The sequence below is a fragment of the Ranitomeya imitator genome, chromosome 1 (genome assembly GCF_032444005.1).
Source record: "Ranitomeya imitator isolate aRanImi1 chromosome 1, aRanImi1.pri, whole genome shotgun sequence".
Taxonomy (NCBI): Eukaryota; Metazoa; Chordata; class Amphibia; order Anura; family Dendrobatidae; genus Ranitomeya; species Ranitomeya imitator.
In genome coordinates this window covers 172,554,393-172,571,769 of record NC_091282.1, presented here as the reverse complement: position 1 = coordinate 172,571,769, position 17,377 = coordinate 172,554,393, and positions in this window count along the sequence as shown.

Below are 17,377 nucleotides of genomic sequence, written 5' to 3'. Positions count from 1 at the left end.
ATGCCACTGTTTAGGGTCGGTGGATCTCCTGATCCTTAGCACCCGATTGCTGACATAGACATAGAAACGACGAGTTTCATTGCAAATGTTCCCCAACACTACCTTGCTGTCGGTGTAGAACTCGATTTCTTTGACCTCCAGGTCCATTTCTGTCGAGATAAGCTCAGCTAACTCTACTGCTAATACAGCTGCACAGAGTTCCAGTCTGGGTACTGTGTGTTCACGGAGTGGGGCCAATTTTGTCCGGCTCATAACAAGCCTCACGTGGCATTGTTCATTGATGTCAGTAGTTTTCAAATACGCCACTGCTGCAATTGCTTTGGTTGAGGCATCGCAGAAGATACAAAGCCTTTGCATCTTGATTTCTGTTGATGGCACAGAAGCATATGGTCGTGCAACGTAGAGACTTGACAGGGCTTCTAAAGAGTTCTTCCATCTTACCCACAAGTCTCTTTTCTCACTGGGAAGCGGATCATCCCAATTGGACGTCTCTTGGGTGAAGTCTCTCAACATCATTTTACTTTGGATAGTTACAGGAGTTACAAATCCCAGAGGATCGTACAAGCTGTTCACAACGGACAGGACGCCTCTACGCGTGAAAGGTTTCTCTTCTTCGCTGATCTGGAAGGTGAATGCATCCTTTTTCAAATCCCAAAGTAAACCCAGGCTCCGCTGCATAGGAAGGGAGTCCGTGCTTAAATCCAAGTCTTTTAAATCGGTTGAGTAATCTTGAGAGGGAAAGGCTGCCATTAGTTTTTGGCTGTTGGAAGCAATTTTGTGCAACCTCAAATTGGATGAAGCGAGCATTTCTTGTGCCCTTTTCAGGAGACTGACTGCCGACTCATCTGTGGGTGTGGATTTCAGGCAGTCATCTACGTAGAAATCCTTTTCCACAAAAGATCTTACATCCGATCCATACTTTGCTTCACCCTCTCTGGCTGAATGTCTAAGCCCATAGATAGCGACAGCAGGGGAAGGGCTGTTCCCGAAGATGTGTACCTTCATACGATATTCCACGATGTCCTTGTAGGGGTCATTATCGCGGTACCAGATAAACCTCAAGTAGTTTCTGTGTTCTTCTTTAACAAGGAAGCAGTGAAACATCTGTTGTATGTCGGCCGTAAATGCTACTGCATCTTTGCGGAAACGAAGGAGTACTCCCAGAAGTCTGTTGTTGAGGTCTGGACAAGATAGAAAGACGTCGTTTAAAGAAACACCTTCGTATCTGGCACTTGAGTCAAATACCACTCTTATCTGACCAGGTTTCTTCGGATGATACACGCCGAAAATAGGTAAGTACCAACATTCCTCGGAATCTTGAAGTACAGGTGCAATTTCCGCGTGGCCACTCTGGAATATTCTCTCCATGAAGGTAAAGAAGTGTTCTTTTGTCTCTGGTGACTTCTGCAGTTTGCGTGTAAGGGAGACAAATCGACTGTACACAAGTTCTCTGTTGTTGGGTAAGCGTTGCCTCTGTGGTTTGAATGGTAAAGGTGCGACCCAACTCTTTGATTCATCTCTTACTATCTCTCGCTCCATGATGTCCAAGAACAGTCTGTCCTCTATGGACGTTGCTACCTGGTTGTCTTCTCTTGTCCTGTGGAAAACTGTGCACCCTATATGATCTTGCTCACCGTTGCATGCATGGTCTTCACAGGAGGGATCAGCTAACGGACAAGATGGAGGGGTGTTGTGTGACTGCTCTCGCATGGCTGGAAGAGAGACGGGCATCCATTCTCGAGGGTATTGGTGAGCATGCTGTTGACTGATGTCGGCCTGTGTGCTCCACCCAAACAGACGTCTCCCACAATGACCCATCCTAGGTCAAGTCTCTGAGCATATGGGGCATTTTGTGGGCTGTTGATCTGTCCTCTAGCCTTGTGGACCCATAGAATGTCTCTTCCGAGGAGTAAGATGATAGGGGCTCCTTGGTCAAGCTCCGGTATCAGGTGAGCTATACGTCTCAAGTGGGTGTGATGAGCTGCTACCTCCGGTGTAGGTATCTCAGACCTGTTGTCCGGAATTTGATTGCACTCTAGTATTGATGGTAAGGATAAGCAGGTTTAACCGTCCATAGACTCTACTTTGAATCCGGTCGCTTTGCTCCCCGCCGTCTCGACAGTACCTGCACATGTCTTCAAGGAGTACGGAGAGCCGGGACCAGCAATGTTGAAGGTGTCGAAGAGAAAGGGCTTAGCTAGAGACCTGTTGCTCTGATCATCCAATATTGCATATACCTTGATTGCCTTATCCCGTTGGCTCGCTGGGAATACTCTGACAAGACAGATCTTCGTGCAGGATCTCCCTGCTACAAATTCCTTGCAGATCTCTGTACACTGAGAAGTGACCACTGGGGTGTCAATGTCAGTGTCCGTCTGTTTTTCGGCAGACTCTTCTACTCGCGATGATACCCCTGAGGGTGGTCCAGGGTGTAAAGCCGTGTTGTGCTCCACACTACTGCATTCTGCGCATTTCACACTGGTTTCACAGTTCTTGGCGAAGTGTGAGGTAGTCGTGCAGCATCTGAAGCATATCTTGTTTTCCTTTAGGAAGCTCTTACGGTCTTCTAGAGGCTTCTCCCTGAAGGCTCTACATTTTAGTAGAGGGTGAGGTTTCTTGTGTAGGGGGCAGTGTTTGCTGACATCCTGATGTTTGTCCTCCTCTGGAGAGGACTTACTTGCCCTGTAAGGAAAACCTGTGGAGGTAACATTAGTTTTGTGTACTGCCACTGGTGTTTTACTGGGTTTTACACTGGAGGCTGTAGTACATGACATAGTGAAATCAAAACTGGGGTCATTTCTAACTTTATATCAACTTGGTATATATCAAAATATGTACCGGTACGCGCTGGGTAATAGCAAAGAGTCCACTGATAGGATGTGAGAGAATTAAATAGGACACGGAACTAAATATACAATAGAATATCCTAAAGTAGCTGAAAAACACCAAAAATATATATAATTCCCTGCAGTAGATGCAAAAAAAGTCTTTGAAAGTGGAACGGTGTTCCTACCTTGAATAGGAGTAGTCCCGGCTTAAGAGGCGGTAATAGTGCCGTAATTGTGCTGAATATATCCGGATATATTCAGCACAATTACGGCACTATTACCGCCTCTTAAGCCGGGACTACTCCTATTCAAGGTAGGAACACCGTGTTCTATTTAATTCTCTCACATCCTATCAGTGGACTCTTTGCTATTACCCAGCGCGTACCGGTACATATTTTGATATATACCAAGTTGATATACATTTTTCTTTTTACAAACAGTAGGTGGATGTTTGTTGGTGTCGCTGCAGGGTTATTGAGCTTGATACTTTGCGCCACCATATTTTAGATATATTTCATTTCTAACTTTAGCCTGCTGAGCAACAAAGTCTACAAACACCCTGAAAGGAGGAAATGACACCTTATGAGCCTGTTTGTAACGGGACCCGTGACTGACCCACTTTTCTTGTAAGTTGTAAGGGAGCTTTTGGACAATCGGGTTGACACCTCTGGCAGTGTCCAGGAATGCCAGCCCTGGTAGGTCACCTTCTGCCTGAGCAGCATGTACCTCCATTAACAAGTCGCTCAGTTCCCTGAGCATTTGATAACCCTTATTTGCTATCTTGGGGAAATCATCAATTCTTTTATACAAAGCATTTTCTATAGCTTTTATTGACCCATAACATTCTTCGAGTCTCTCCCACACCATGCGAAGTCCTGTGTGTGGGTACTTTATGTTAATGTTCCTGATTCTTTTGGCGTGTTCAGCTGACTCACTCCCAAGCCACTAAACCAGTAGATCTAACTCTTCACCACTGGAAAGATGCAAGTCTCTGGTGGCATTCTGGAAGGAGGCTCGCCATGCTCTGTAGCTTTCAGCTCGATCAGTGAACTTTACAAATCCCTTGGTCACCAGCTCCCGGCAGGTAAAGAACCTTGCAAAGTTCACAGTGGCTGAGTCAGTGCCGACATGAGCTGGTGTGCTGTTGTCATGCGGTGTGTGTGGTGCATCCTCATACCTGGTAGGAGCTTCTGGCTTAGGAAAGTCTGTATAAAACCGTTCTGAAGCGAAGGGTGTCCCTGTCAGTCTGGGAGGAGGCCGTACCTTCTGTTCTGTAAGACGATAGTGGTGGTCGACGTCGTTTCGCAGTATACCTTCCTGCTTCCAGTACGGTGTTTGGAGGAAGGATCTCTGGTAATCTGTATAGGCTGGTTGGTGTAACGGATCAGAGTTATCTTCTATTCCGGGATGTTGGTGGACATATTCTGAGACGCGTTGAGCAGGGTCCTGACGATCAAGGTCTGGTCCACGTACGTCGCTGTCACGCTCAGATTCGGGAAACTCCACGGCTTCTAAGAACTCAGCTTTGGCTATTGCGGCTGCTGCTTCTTTTTCAGCGGAAAGCCTTTTTAAGGTCGCTCGCAGGCGTGCTGTATCTGCGTCTCTATCGGCTTGCAGGCGGGCTCTTTCTGCTTCTTGCTCGGCTTGCAGGTGGGCTTTTTCTGCTTCTTGTTCGGCTTGCAGGCGGGCTCTTTCTGCATCTTGGCAGGCTCTTTCTGCTTCTCTATCTGCTTGCAGGCGGGCTCTTTCTGCTTCTTGCTCTGCTTGTCTTAACTTTAACTGCATCTCTTGTGCAGCGAAGGAGGATCTTACCTTCGCCGCCTCAGCTTCTGCTCGGGCGAGGGTGACAGACCTTTTCGAGGAAGACTTGCTAGAGCGGCTTGTTTGGGACCTCGTCCTGAGTGAGGATGCTCGACTTGCAGACATTGTGTGTCCGTTTGCAGGCTGTAGGACGTCTCAGAGCGGGTAGGAATGACTTCAGCGTAGACTGAGATGTGTAGCGCTTGGCGGGCAATATGGCGGCCGCTGCGGTATCTGCAGGCTGTGCGGTGTGGTACAAGCGGCTGTGTAAGTGATCTTGTTATTGCTGGCGTCTAGCCTGGTTTTGCTAGCCTCCGCTGGTATTTAGCTTCTGTTTTACTGCTTGCTGGTATCTAGCCTGCATTTTACTGGCCTTCGCTGGTATCTAGAATCCGTTTTACTGTTCTGTCTTCATACACGTTGATACGGTGTGTGATCCGACATACGGCATAAACCACTTCTGTCTCCCAAATAAGCAGACTGTTCTCTGTAGTCTAACTTGTTTATTGGTAAACATGAGCGCGGTAAAACTATAAGAATACAAATGATTTGAGTAAGTATTGGGCAAATAATAACATGACTGCAACTAACAGGGAAAGCATACAGGATGATGCAACTTCTATAATAACTACATACAGCAGGTAACCAAAAATCACATTTCCTGTGTACTGGCTGCTATACAGTTAATCACACTCTATAGAATATTACTGTTGTGAGTTCTGTTTTTGGGCTCCCTCTGGTGGTTACTGATGGTACTGGGTGATTTGTGTTCTGCTGTCTCTGGTGTCCACCTGTTCTATTAGGATTTGGGAGTTTCCTATTTAACCGGGCTTTCTTGTCATTTCCCCGCCGGCTATCAAGGTTATCAGAGTGTTTTGTTACCTCAGCTTCTGGCTTCAGTAATCTTCAGGACAAGCTAAGTTTTTGATTTTCTTGTTCCACGTTTTGATTTATTTTTGTCTTGTCCAGCTTGCATATAATTGTTTCTTTGCTGCTGGTTGCTCTAGCGGGCTGTAATTGCTCCTCATGTTCCATGAGTTGGAACATGAGTTCAAGTAATTACAGGATGGTTTTTTGAAGGGTTTTTTGCTGACCGCGCAGTTTACTTTTGTATCCTCTGCTATCTAGTTTTAGCGGGCCTCATTTTGCTGAATCTGATTTCATACTGTGTATGTGCCTTCCTCTCATTTCACCGTCATTATATGTGGGGGGCTGCTATTTCTGTGGGGTATTTCTCTGGAGGCAAGAGAGGTCTGTGTTTCTTCTAATAGGGGAAGTTAGATCTTCGGCTGGTGCGAGACGTCTAGGATCAACGTAGGCACGTTCCCCGGCTATTGTTATTTGTGTGTTCAGGTTTAGGGTCGCGGTCAGCTCAGGTTCCATCACCCTAGAGCTCGTTGGTGCTTGTCCTTTTGTGATTCCCTGCCATTGGAATCATGACAGTATAGCCGGCCAAAAATGTTTGGGCTGAAGTAGGAGGAAAAGTAGTCTGAGGAAGTTTTTTTTTTTTTTTCTCCTCTGAGGTTGCTGCCTAGCCCTAATTGCAGCCTGGCTGATTTTTTTTTTTTTTTCCTCCTCTTAATCCTTGAATGGCTCTGACCTTAGCTGTTTATCATGGACGTCCAGAGTTTAGCTTCCAGCTTGAATAATCTTGCTGCTAAGGTTCAAAATATACAAGATTTTGTTGTACATGCTCCTATGTCTGAACCTAGAATTCCTATTCCAGAGTTCTTTGCTGGAGATAGATCTAGTTTTCTGAATTTTAGGAACAATTGCAAGCTGTTCCTTTCTTTGAAATCTCGCTCTTCTGGAGACCCTGCTCAGCAGGTTAAGATTATTATATCTTTCCTGCGGGGTGACCCTCAAAATTGGGCATTTGCATTGGCACCAGGGGATCCTGCGTTGCTTAATGTGGATGCGTGTTTTCTGGCATTGGGTTTGCTCTATGAGGAACCTAACCAAGAGATTCAGGCTGAAAAAGCTTTATTAGCTCTCTCTCAGGGGCAAGATGAAGCAGAAATATATTGTCAAAAATTTCGGAAATGGTCAGTGCTTACTCAGTGGAATGAGTGCGCCCTGGCTGCAAAGTTCAGAGATGGCCTTTCTGAGGCCATTAAAGATGTTATGGTGGGGTTCCCTGCGCCTACGGGTCTGAATGAGTCTATGACTATGGCTATTCAGATTGATCGGCATTTACGGGAGCGCAAACCTGTGCACCATTTGGCGGTGTCTTCTGAACAGGCACTTGAGACAATGCAATGTGATAGAGTTCAGTCTAGAAGTGAACGGCAAAACTATAGGCGGAAAAATGGGTTGTGCTTTTATTGTGGTGATTCAGCTCATGTTATATCAGCATGCTCTAAACGCACAAAAAAGGTTGATAAGTCTGTTGCCATTAGTACGTTACAGTCTAAGTTCATTCTGTCTGTGACTCTGATTTGCTCATTATCATCCATTTCCGTCGATGCCTATGTAGATTCAGGCGCTGCTCTGAGTCTTATGGATTGGTCATTTGCCAAGCGATGTGGGTTTAGTCTTGAGCCTCTGGAAGTCCCTATTCCTTTGAAGGGAATTGACTCTACACCTTTAGCTATGAATAAACCTCAGTACTGGACACAAGTGACCATGCGTATGACTCCCGTTCATCAGGAGGTGATTCGCTTCCTGGTGTTGTATAATTTACATGATGTTCTAGTACTTGGTCTGCCATGGTTACAAACTCATAATCCAGTCCTTGACTGGAAAACAATGTCTGTGTTAAGCTGGGGATGTCAGGGGGTTCATGATGATGCACCTCCGATTTCTATCGCTTCATCTACTCCTTCTGAGGTTCCTGTATTTTTGTCGGATTATCGGGATGTTTTTGAGGAGCCTAAGCTCAGTTCGCTTCCTCCTCACAGGGATTGCGATTGTGCTATAGATTTGATTCCTGGTAGTAAATTTCCTAAAGGTCGTTTGTTCAATCTGTCAGTGCCAGAGCATACTGCTATGCGGGATTATGTTAAAGAGTCCTTGGAAAAGGGACATATTCGTCCATCTTCGTCCCCTTTGGGAGCAGGTTTTTTTTTCGTGGCCAAGAAAGATGGGTCCTTGAGACCTTGTATAGATTATCGTCTTTTGAATAAGATTACCATAAAATATCAGTATCCTTTGCCTTTGTTGACTGATTTGTTTGCTCGCATTAAGGGGGCTAAATGGTTCACTAAGATTGATCTCCGGGGTGCGTATAATCTTATACGAATAAAGCAAGGTGATGAGTGGAAAACCGCATTTAATACGCCTGAGGGCCATTTTGAGTATTTGGTAATGCCTTTCAGACTTTCTAATGCTCCTTCAGTCTTCCAGTCCTTTATGCACGATATTTTCCGTGAATATCTGGATAAATTTATGATTGTGTATTTGGATGATATTTTGGTTTTTTCTGATGACTGGGAGTCTCATGTTCAGCAGGTCCGGAAGGTGTTTCAGGTCCTGCGGGCTAATTCCTTGTTTGTAAAGGGCTCAAAGTGTCTCTTTGGAGTCCAGAAGATTTCTTTCTTGGGGTATATTTTTTCCCCTTCTACTATTGAGATGGATCCCGTCAAGGTTCGGGCTATTTGTGACTGGACGCAGCCTGCATCTCTTAAGAGTCTGCAGAAGTTCTTAGGCTTTGCTAATTTCTATCGTCGTTTTATAACTAATTTTTCTAGTGTTGTTAAGTCTTTGACGGATTTGACTAAGAAGGGTGCTGATGTTGCTGATTGGTCTCCTGCGGCTGTGGAGGCCTTTCAGGAACTTAAACGCCGGTTTTCTTCTGCTCCTGTGTTGCGTCAGCCTGATGTTTCGCTTCCTTTCCAAGTAGAGGTTGATGCTTCCGAGATTGGAGCGGGGGCGGTTTTGTCACAGAGAAGTTCCGATTGCTCGGTGATGAAGCCATGTGCGTTCTTTTCTAGAAAATTTTCGCCCGCTGAGCGGAATTATGATGTGGGTAATCGGGAACTTTTGGCCATGAAGTGGGCATTTGAGGAGTGGCGTCATTGGCTGGAGGGTGCTAGACATCGTGTGGTGGTCTTGACTGATCACAAAAATCTGATTTACCTTGAGTCTGCCAGGCGTCTGAATCCTAGACAGGCTCGTTGGTCACTGTTTTTCTCTCGTTTCAATTTTGTGGTTTCATACCTGCCAGGTTCAAAGAATGTGAAGGCGGATGCTCTTTCTAGGAGTTTTGTGCCTGACTCCCCTGGAAATTCTGAGCCCACTGGTATCCTTAGGGATGGGGTGATTTTGTCGGCCGTCTTCCCAGACTTGCGACGTGCTTTGCAGGAGTTTCAGGCGGGTAAACCTGATCGTTGTCCGCCTGAGAGACTGTTTGTTCCGGATAGCTGGACCAGTAGAGTCATCTCTGAGGTCCATTCTTCTGCGTTGGCAGGTCATCCTGGAATATTTGGTACTAGAGACTTGGTGGCCAGGTCTTTTTGGTGGCCTTCCTTGTCTAGGGATGTGCGTTCTTTTGTGCAGTCTTGTGAGGTTTGTGCTCGGGCTAAGCCTTGCTGTTCTCGAGCCAGTGGATTGTTGTCACCTTTGCCTATCCCGAAGAGGCCTTGGACGCACATTTCCATGGACTTTGTTTCGGATCTCCCTGTCTCTCAAAAAATGTCCGTCATCTGGGTTGTGTGTGACCGCTTTTCTAAAATGGTTCATCTTGTACCCTTGCCTAAGTTGCCTTCCTCCTCTGAGTTGGTCCCTCTGTTTTTCCAGAACGTGGTTCGTTTGCATGGGATTCCGGAGAACATCGTTTCTGACAGGGGATCCCAGTTTGTGTCTAGATTTTGGCGGACGTTCTGTGCTAAGATGGGCATTGATTTGTCCTTTTCGTCTGCATTCCACCCTCAGACGAATGGCCAGACGGAGCGAACTAATCAGACCTTGGAAACTTATTTGAGGTGTTTTGTTTCTGCTAATCAGGATGACTGGGTTACCTTTTTGCCGCTGGCCGAGTTTGCCCTTAATAATCGGGCTAGTTCTGCTACCTTGGTTTCTCCTTTCTTTTGTAATTCGGGGTTTCATCCTCGTTTTTCCTCTGGTCAGGTGGAGCCTTCTGATTGTCCTGGAGTGGATATGGTGGTGGATAGGTTGCATCAGATTTGGAGTCATGTGGTGGACAATTTGAAGTTGTCCCAGGAGAAGGCTCAGCAGTTTACTAATCGCCGTCGCCGCGTGGGCCCTCGACTTCGTGTTGGGGACTTGGTGTGGTTGTCTTCTCGTTTTGTTCCTATGAAGGTCTCTTCTCCTAAGTTCAAGCCTCAGTTCATCGGTCCCTATAGGATCTTGGAAATTCTTAACCCTGTGTCGTTTCGTTTGGATCTCCCGGCATCGTTTGCTATTCATAATGTGTTCCATTGGTCGTTGTTGCGGAGGTATGAGGTACCTGTTGTTCCTTCGCCTGAGCCTCCTGCTCCGGTGCTGGTGGAGGGAGAATTGGAGTATGTTGTGGAGAAGATCTTGGATTCTCGTGTTTCCAGACGGAAACTCCAATATTTGGTCAAGTGGAAGGGTTATGGTCAGGAGGATAATTCTTGGGTGGTTGCCTCTGATGTTCATGCTGATGATTTGGTCCGCGCTTTTCATAAGGCTCATCCTGGTCGCCCTGGTGGTTCTCGTGAGGGTTCGGTGACCCCTCCTCAAGGGGGGGTACTGTTGTGAGTTCTGTTTTTGGGCTCCCTCTGGTGGTTACTGATGGTACTGGGTGATTTGTGTTCTGCTGTCTCTGGTGTCCACCTGTTCTATTAGGATTTGGGAGTTTCCTATTTAACCGGGCTTTCTTGTCATTTCCCCGCCGGCTATCAAGGTTATCAGAGTGTTTTGTTACCTCAGCTTCTGGCTTCAGTAATCTTCAGGACAAGCTAAGTTTTTGATTTTCTTGTTCCACGTCTTGATTTATTTTTGTCTTGTCCAGCTTGCATATAATTGTTTCTTTGCTGCTGGTTGCTCTAGCGGGCTGTAATTGCTCCTCATGTTCCATGAGTTGGAACATGAGTTCAAGTAATTACAGGATGGTTTTTTGAAGGGTTTTTTGCTGACCGCGCAGTTTACTTTTGTATCATCTGCTATCTAGTTTTAGCGGGCCTCATTTTGCTGAATCTGATTTCATACTGTGTATGTGCCTTCCTCTCATTTCACCGTCATTATATGTGGGGGGCTGCTATTTCTGTGGGGTATTTCTCTGGAGGCAAGAGAGGTCTGTGTTTCTTCTAATAGGGGAAGTTAGATCTTCGGCTGGTGCGAGACGTCTAGGATCAACGTAGGCACGTTCCCCGGCTATTGTTATTTGTGTGTTCAGGTTTAGGGTCGCGGTCAGCTCAGGTTCCATCACCCTAGAGCTCGTTGGTGCTTGTCCTTTTGTGATTCCCTGCCATTGGAATCATGACATATTACATAGCAAGAACAGAGATAATGATCTTACCGGATAAACTTAACCGGAATGGCAAGTAAGTGAGGTAGTTCCAACACAGCAGAAAAACACGTGTGTCCAGGAAGAACACAGAGAGAAAATGGAGTTTCCCCTTCCCATGATACCTTGGTGAATCCCAGAGTGCAAAACTCTAATAATTACTGAAAAACACAGGTAATAAATTTAACCACCACTGGGTGGTGCTATAACACAGCAAAACCAAAACTATGGTATTAAACCTTTTTAATACAAGATACGAACCCCTGACCTTCGCTAGAATGGGCAGAACATCAATATCTTTTTTTGAATGCTGGCATCCAAAGACAGTCTAGATTTCAAGGTCCTGAGGCTACTATATTTACATACCTTACTTGGATGGGCATTACCATTTACTGATCTGTAGACAAATAGATGAATAGGTACAGTGAAACCCTTATTGAAAACTACCGAGAGTTGCATTGAAGATGACCTTTTAAGGGTGTGGTCTATGAAATTTGGGGACCTGGTAAGAGATTTCCACAAAAGAGTAACAATTATTTTAGATACAGAAACACCACAATAAAGGAGTCCTGCCATCTGAAATATAATATAATACTGAGATAATAAAATTAATTTAAAAGACAAAATGCATTCTAAGGGTTAACAAAACATTTCATATGTATGTGCTGCCTTTTTATTTTAGAAGACTGTATAAAGCATGCATTGTATTTGGACTCATTTTCATGCATAAACATACTGTAGTACTTTGTATAAATCAAAGAAAAATGTCTGTATAAGGATACTTCAATGAAATGTATGGCAGTCTGAGTGAGATGGTGATTTCTGAGAGGTACTTAAATGCCTCTTCCCCAAGTCTTGTTACACAATGCATTTGTTATCAGGTTCTATTCACTGAAGCCAAAATTAGAATATATTCTCCTGCTTTCTTATGGTGGAAAAATAGAAAATTATGGAGATGAGAAAGCTTGAATAGGTATATCCAGGCAGAGAGAAGAGAAATGAGCGTACACGTGAAAGGGAAGATTACTTCTCATGTGTCATTCTGAAACAAAATAACATACATATATAATGTAGAATTGTTATAGCAAGGGACTATTTGTGTTTGAATGATATGTGAATGGGCTGTAGGATTCAGTGTCCGATAGCAGTCTTTTGCCTTATGGGACTTTCTATTTACTGTAAAAAAAACATATAAATGCTATCATTACCACTTAGAAAGGATCAATACTTTCTTTATGCAATGTACATTATTATTTCAAAAGTGCCAAGATGATTATTTTAAAGTCTTTTGAATCCTTAAGGAAGGATTAATCCTTAAGGGTTTATAAAACATAAATACAACATACATTTACAGATTAGTACTTATCTGTATAGACAAAGTTTGGTGATGATTAGTGTTGATCGATACCTTCCGATATTCTGAAATACCGGTATTGGATTGGATCGGCCGATATTCAAAAAATATCGGATATCGCCGATACCGATACCCGATACCAATGCAAGTCAATGGGACATAAATATTGGAATTAAAATAAACCCTTTCTTTCCTTGTAGGTTTATTCTACATGAAGGAAAATAATTGAGAATAATGTAGGATGTATTGGGGGAGGTGGAGGAGACATTAAATGCATAGAGGTTTAGCCCAATCAAATGGAATAGCAGGAATTAAATTTTTTAAGACGTTTGGAGTTACAAAGATATTGACTATGTTAAGATTTTTTATATTTTGTCAGATATTTATGATTCACTAATTCCATGCTCTTCACCTTCTATTTTACTTCTCCCACACTTACTTCTTCATAATCCTCAGCAGTAGCATCTTTTTCATCAACTTCTTCTTCACCTTATTCATCTTCTTCTTCACCTTGTTCCTATTATTCTTTTTTTAACATTCTTCATATTCTTTTTATTCAACTATTATTCTTCATATTCTACTTCTTCATCTTCTTCATATTCTTCTTCTTTATCATATTCTTATTTGTGACAGGCATTCCTGTAGTTGTCATCTAGAAAAGTTTGAAGATTACACCTTCCGTTCTGCCTGTCACAAAAGAGTTACAACAGGATATGTCCGCGTTCAGTTTGGCCTGCAGCTGCAGGCTTTTTCCAGGGGCACCATGAGGAGGAATAGACTCACCCCCATACACTGCTTAGTCTTCTTCTGCTTCTAATTTAGATAATATCTTTTGCTCTGATTTATAGTCTTATGATTAATGTTCTTCTGCTCTTTCTTATGCTGCTTCTTGTTCTTCTGCTTCTCGGTCTTCAGGGTCATCGTCTCCAGGGTCATCGTCTCCGGGGTCATCGTCTTCTTCGAGGTGGTCTTCAGGGTCATCGTCTCCAGGGTCATCGTCTCCAGGATCGTCATCTCCGGGGTCGTTGTCTGTGGGGTCGTCGTCTTCTTCGGGGTGGTCTTCAGGGTCGTTGTCTTTAGGGTCTTGAAATTGGAAATGTAGCAGAAGGTACAAGAAAGCTGAAGAACTGCCGAGAACCAGCTGACGGTACTGTAACCCGGATGGCTACCCGAAGGTCCAAGAGCCAATGGAGCTACCGAGGACCAGCTGACGTTACTGGAACCCGGTTACAAATCAGGAGGTACCCATGCCAGAAAGCACTACCAAGGACCACCTAACGATGATGGAACTCGGATACCCAGAAGGAGGCACCCAAGCCAAAGGCTCTGCCTGGAACCAGCTGACAGTACTAGAACCAGGATGGGGAGCAGAAGGTACAAGAGGCAAAGACACTGCCGAGAACAAGCTGACGGTACTGGAACCGGATGGGTAGCCGAAGGTACAAGAGCAAATGGAACAACCAAGGACCAGCTGATGGTACAGGAAACCAGTTACTAAGCAGGAGGTACCCATGCCAGAAAGCACTACCAAGGACCACCTGATATTGGTGGAACTCAGATACCCAGAAGGAGGCACCTATGCCAAAGGCTCTGCCCAGAACCAGCTCACGGTACTGGAACCAGGATGGGGAGCAGAAAGTACAAGAGCAAAAGACACTGCTGAGAATCAGCTGACTGTACTGGAACCGGATGGGTAGCAGAAGGTACAAGAGCCAATGGAACAACCGAGGACCAGCTGACAGTACTGGTACCCGGTTACTAAGCAGGAGGTACCCGTGCCAGAAAGCACTACCAAGGACCACCTGACCATTGGTGGAACTCGGATATCCAGAAGGGGGCACCTAAGCCAAAGGCTCTGCCCGGAACTAGCTGACGGTACTGGAACCAGGGGGACCTATACAAGATTGTCGTCCTAAGAACCATCTAATGGTGCTGGAACTCAGATAGGCAGCAGAAGGTCCACAGGGAAAAAAAATTGCTAGGCTGCAATCCGGCCGTAGTTACCGAAAAACCACAGTCCTACAGGGGGAGCTTGTCCTATTGGCACTATGGAACCAGCCTTGATTGCCAGTTCCCACAGCCCACATAGGAAGTACCTAAACTGCAGGCACCATAGAGTCGGCTAACCCGACCGCAACATGACAGGACAATGTATTGGAGGCAAAGTGACCTTGACACTACCAGGAAACAGCTGGCATGCTGGAACCAGGCTGGGCAGGTGGGCGTACCCGTGCCAAAGACACTTCTGCGCAGCAACTGGCGGCTTTGGAGCCCAGGGATTAAATGACAAACAGAGTGTAGGCTGAGGCCGAATTGGAGCAAGTTGAAAGGCAAACTTTAACCCCCCAGGCATTTGCAACTAGAAGAGCCACCTTGTGCAGCAGTAATGTTGCATAAGGAAAAGGTGGCTCTTTTAATTATGCTGCTTGCACACGCTGAACAAAACACTTATAAAATGTGGCCCCTCATACCGTGAAACCATCCCAGAGGCGAGACTTTCCTTCTTAATGAGACGCAGCACAGCGGTCCTTCATACCCCCTTTGCGCCGTGTGCTGCCTCCTGAGCGTTGTTTGTTTCTGTCCCGGAGCCTGCACTGTTATGTTATCCCTTGGCCATGTGCAATTAGCGCTGCCCATCTTCTGACATCATTTGATGACAGGTTGACTGCGCCTGTACAGTCACGCTGCCCGAGATTCCACCCCGTAGTGCCTTCTGATTTATTCACACTGTGGGGCTGGGATTCATGGGCATGCGCAGTGCATATCTTCGCCTCTCACTCATCTCTCTCCTTCTGCCTTCTTCAGACTGTGCGGCGTCAGCTGATCCCTAATCACATGCTACGGCCATGATGCCGCATAGTCTGAAGAAGGCGGAAGGAGATGATTGAGAGGCAAAGATATGCACTGCGCATGCCCATGAATCCCAGCCCCGCAGTGTCTTCTGATTTATTTACACTGCGGGGCTGGGATTCATGGCCTTGCTCAGTGCATATCTTCGCCTCTCACTTATCTCTTTCCACCTTCTTCAGACTGTGCGGCGTCAGCTGATCCCTAATCACATGCCACGGCCGTGACGCCGCACAGTCTGAAGAAGGCGGAAGGAGATGAGTGAGAGGCGAAGATATTCACTGCGCATGCCCATGAATCCCAGCCCCGCAGTGTGCATAAATCAGAAGACACTGCGGGGCATGATCTCGGGCAGCGCGACCGCAGATGCGCAGTCAGCCTGACATCAAATGATGTCAGAAGACGGGCAGCACTAACTGCACATGACCAAGGGATAACATAACAGTGCAGGCTTCGGGACTGAAAAAAACCATGGTCAGGAGGCAGTGCAAGGCGCCAAGGGGGTATGAATGACGGCTGTGCTGCGTCTCATTAAGAAGGAAAGTCCCACTCCGGGACGGTTTGAAGGTATGAGGGGACACATTTTCTAAGTGCTTAGTTCAGCATGTGCAAGGAGCATAATTAAAAGAACCACCTTTTCCTTGTGCAGCATTAGTGCTGCACAAGGTGGCTCTTTCAGTTACAAACACCGAGGGGGGACAGGTTCCCTTTAATTTCTGTTGTAGTGTCAGCGTGGAGGAAGCAGGACACATTGCCGGATACACAGCAGGGGAGCAGCTGGCATTACTGAACCCCAATAACACTGGTGCAGGTGTTGACTGTGCAAACAGCACTTCCGGGCAGCAACTGGCGGTGTTGGAACCCAGGGTCAATGCTAGAAACTGAGTGGAGAACTTGCCGCACACACAGCAGGGGAGCAGCTGGCGTTAATGAACCCCAATAACACTGGGGCAGGTGTTGACTGTGCAGACAGCACTCCCGGGCAGCAACTGGGAGTATTGGAGCCCAGGGTCAATTCTAGAAACTGAGTGGAGAACTTGCCGCACACACAGCAGGGTAGCAGCTGGCGTTACTGAACCCCAATAACACTGGAGCAGGTGTTGACTGTGCAGACAACACTTCCGGGCAGCAACTGGCGGTGTTGGAGCCCAGGGTCAATGCAAGAAACTGAGTGGAGAATTTGCCACACACATAGCAGGGGAGCAGCTGGTGTTACTGAACCCCAATAACAGAGGAGCAACTGTTGACTGTGCGGACAGCACTTTCGAGCAAAGAATGGCGGTGTTGGAGCCCAGGGTCAATGCAAGAAACTGGCTGGAAAACTTGCCACACACAGCAGGGGAACAGCTGGCGTTACTGAACCCCAATAACAGAAGAGCAACTGTTGACTGTGCAGACAGCACTTCCGGGCAGCAACTGGCGGGGTTGAAGCCCAGGGTCAATGCAGGAGAAGCAAAGTGGAGGCCGAGACCGCCACTCTATGCAATTTAATATCTGTTGTTGTGTCAGCATGGAGGTAGCAGGAGCAATTGCCGGATACACAGCTGGGGATCAGCTTACATTACTGAAACCCAATAACACGGCAGCAAGTGTTGACTGTGCAGATGGCACTTCCGAGCAGCAACTGGCGGTGTTGGAGCCCAGAGAATCCAGGAGAAGCAGAGTGTAGGTCGAGGCCTAATTGGAGCAATTTGAAAGGGAACCTTTAACCCCCCCAGGCATTAGTAACTGAAAGAGCCACCTTGTGCAGCAGTAATGCTACAGAAGGAAAAGGTGGCTCTTTTAGTTATGCTCCTTGCACACGCTGAACTAAAAACTTATAAAATGTGTCCCTTCGTAACATGAAAGTCCTGGAGGTGGGACTTTCCTTCCAAATCAGACACAGCACAACCGGCATTCATACCCCCTTGTCGCCGGGCGCCGCCTCCTCAGCGTTGTTTGAATCTATCCCAGAGCCTGCGCTGTTATGTTAAACCTTGGGCATGGGCAGTTAGCGATGCCCTTCTTCTGACATCATTTGTTGTCAGGCTGACTGCGCATGTGCGGCCATGCTGCCCGAGATCCCGCCCCGCAGTGTCTTCACATTTATTCACACAGCAGGGCTGGGATTCATGGCCA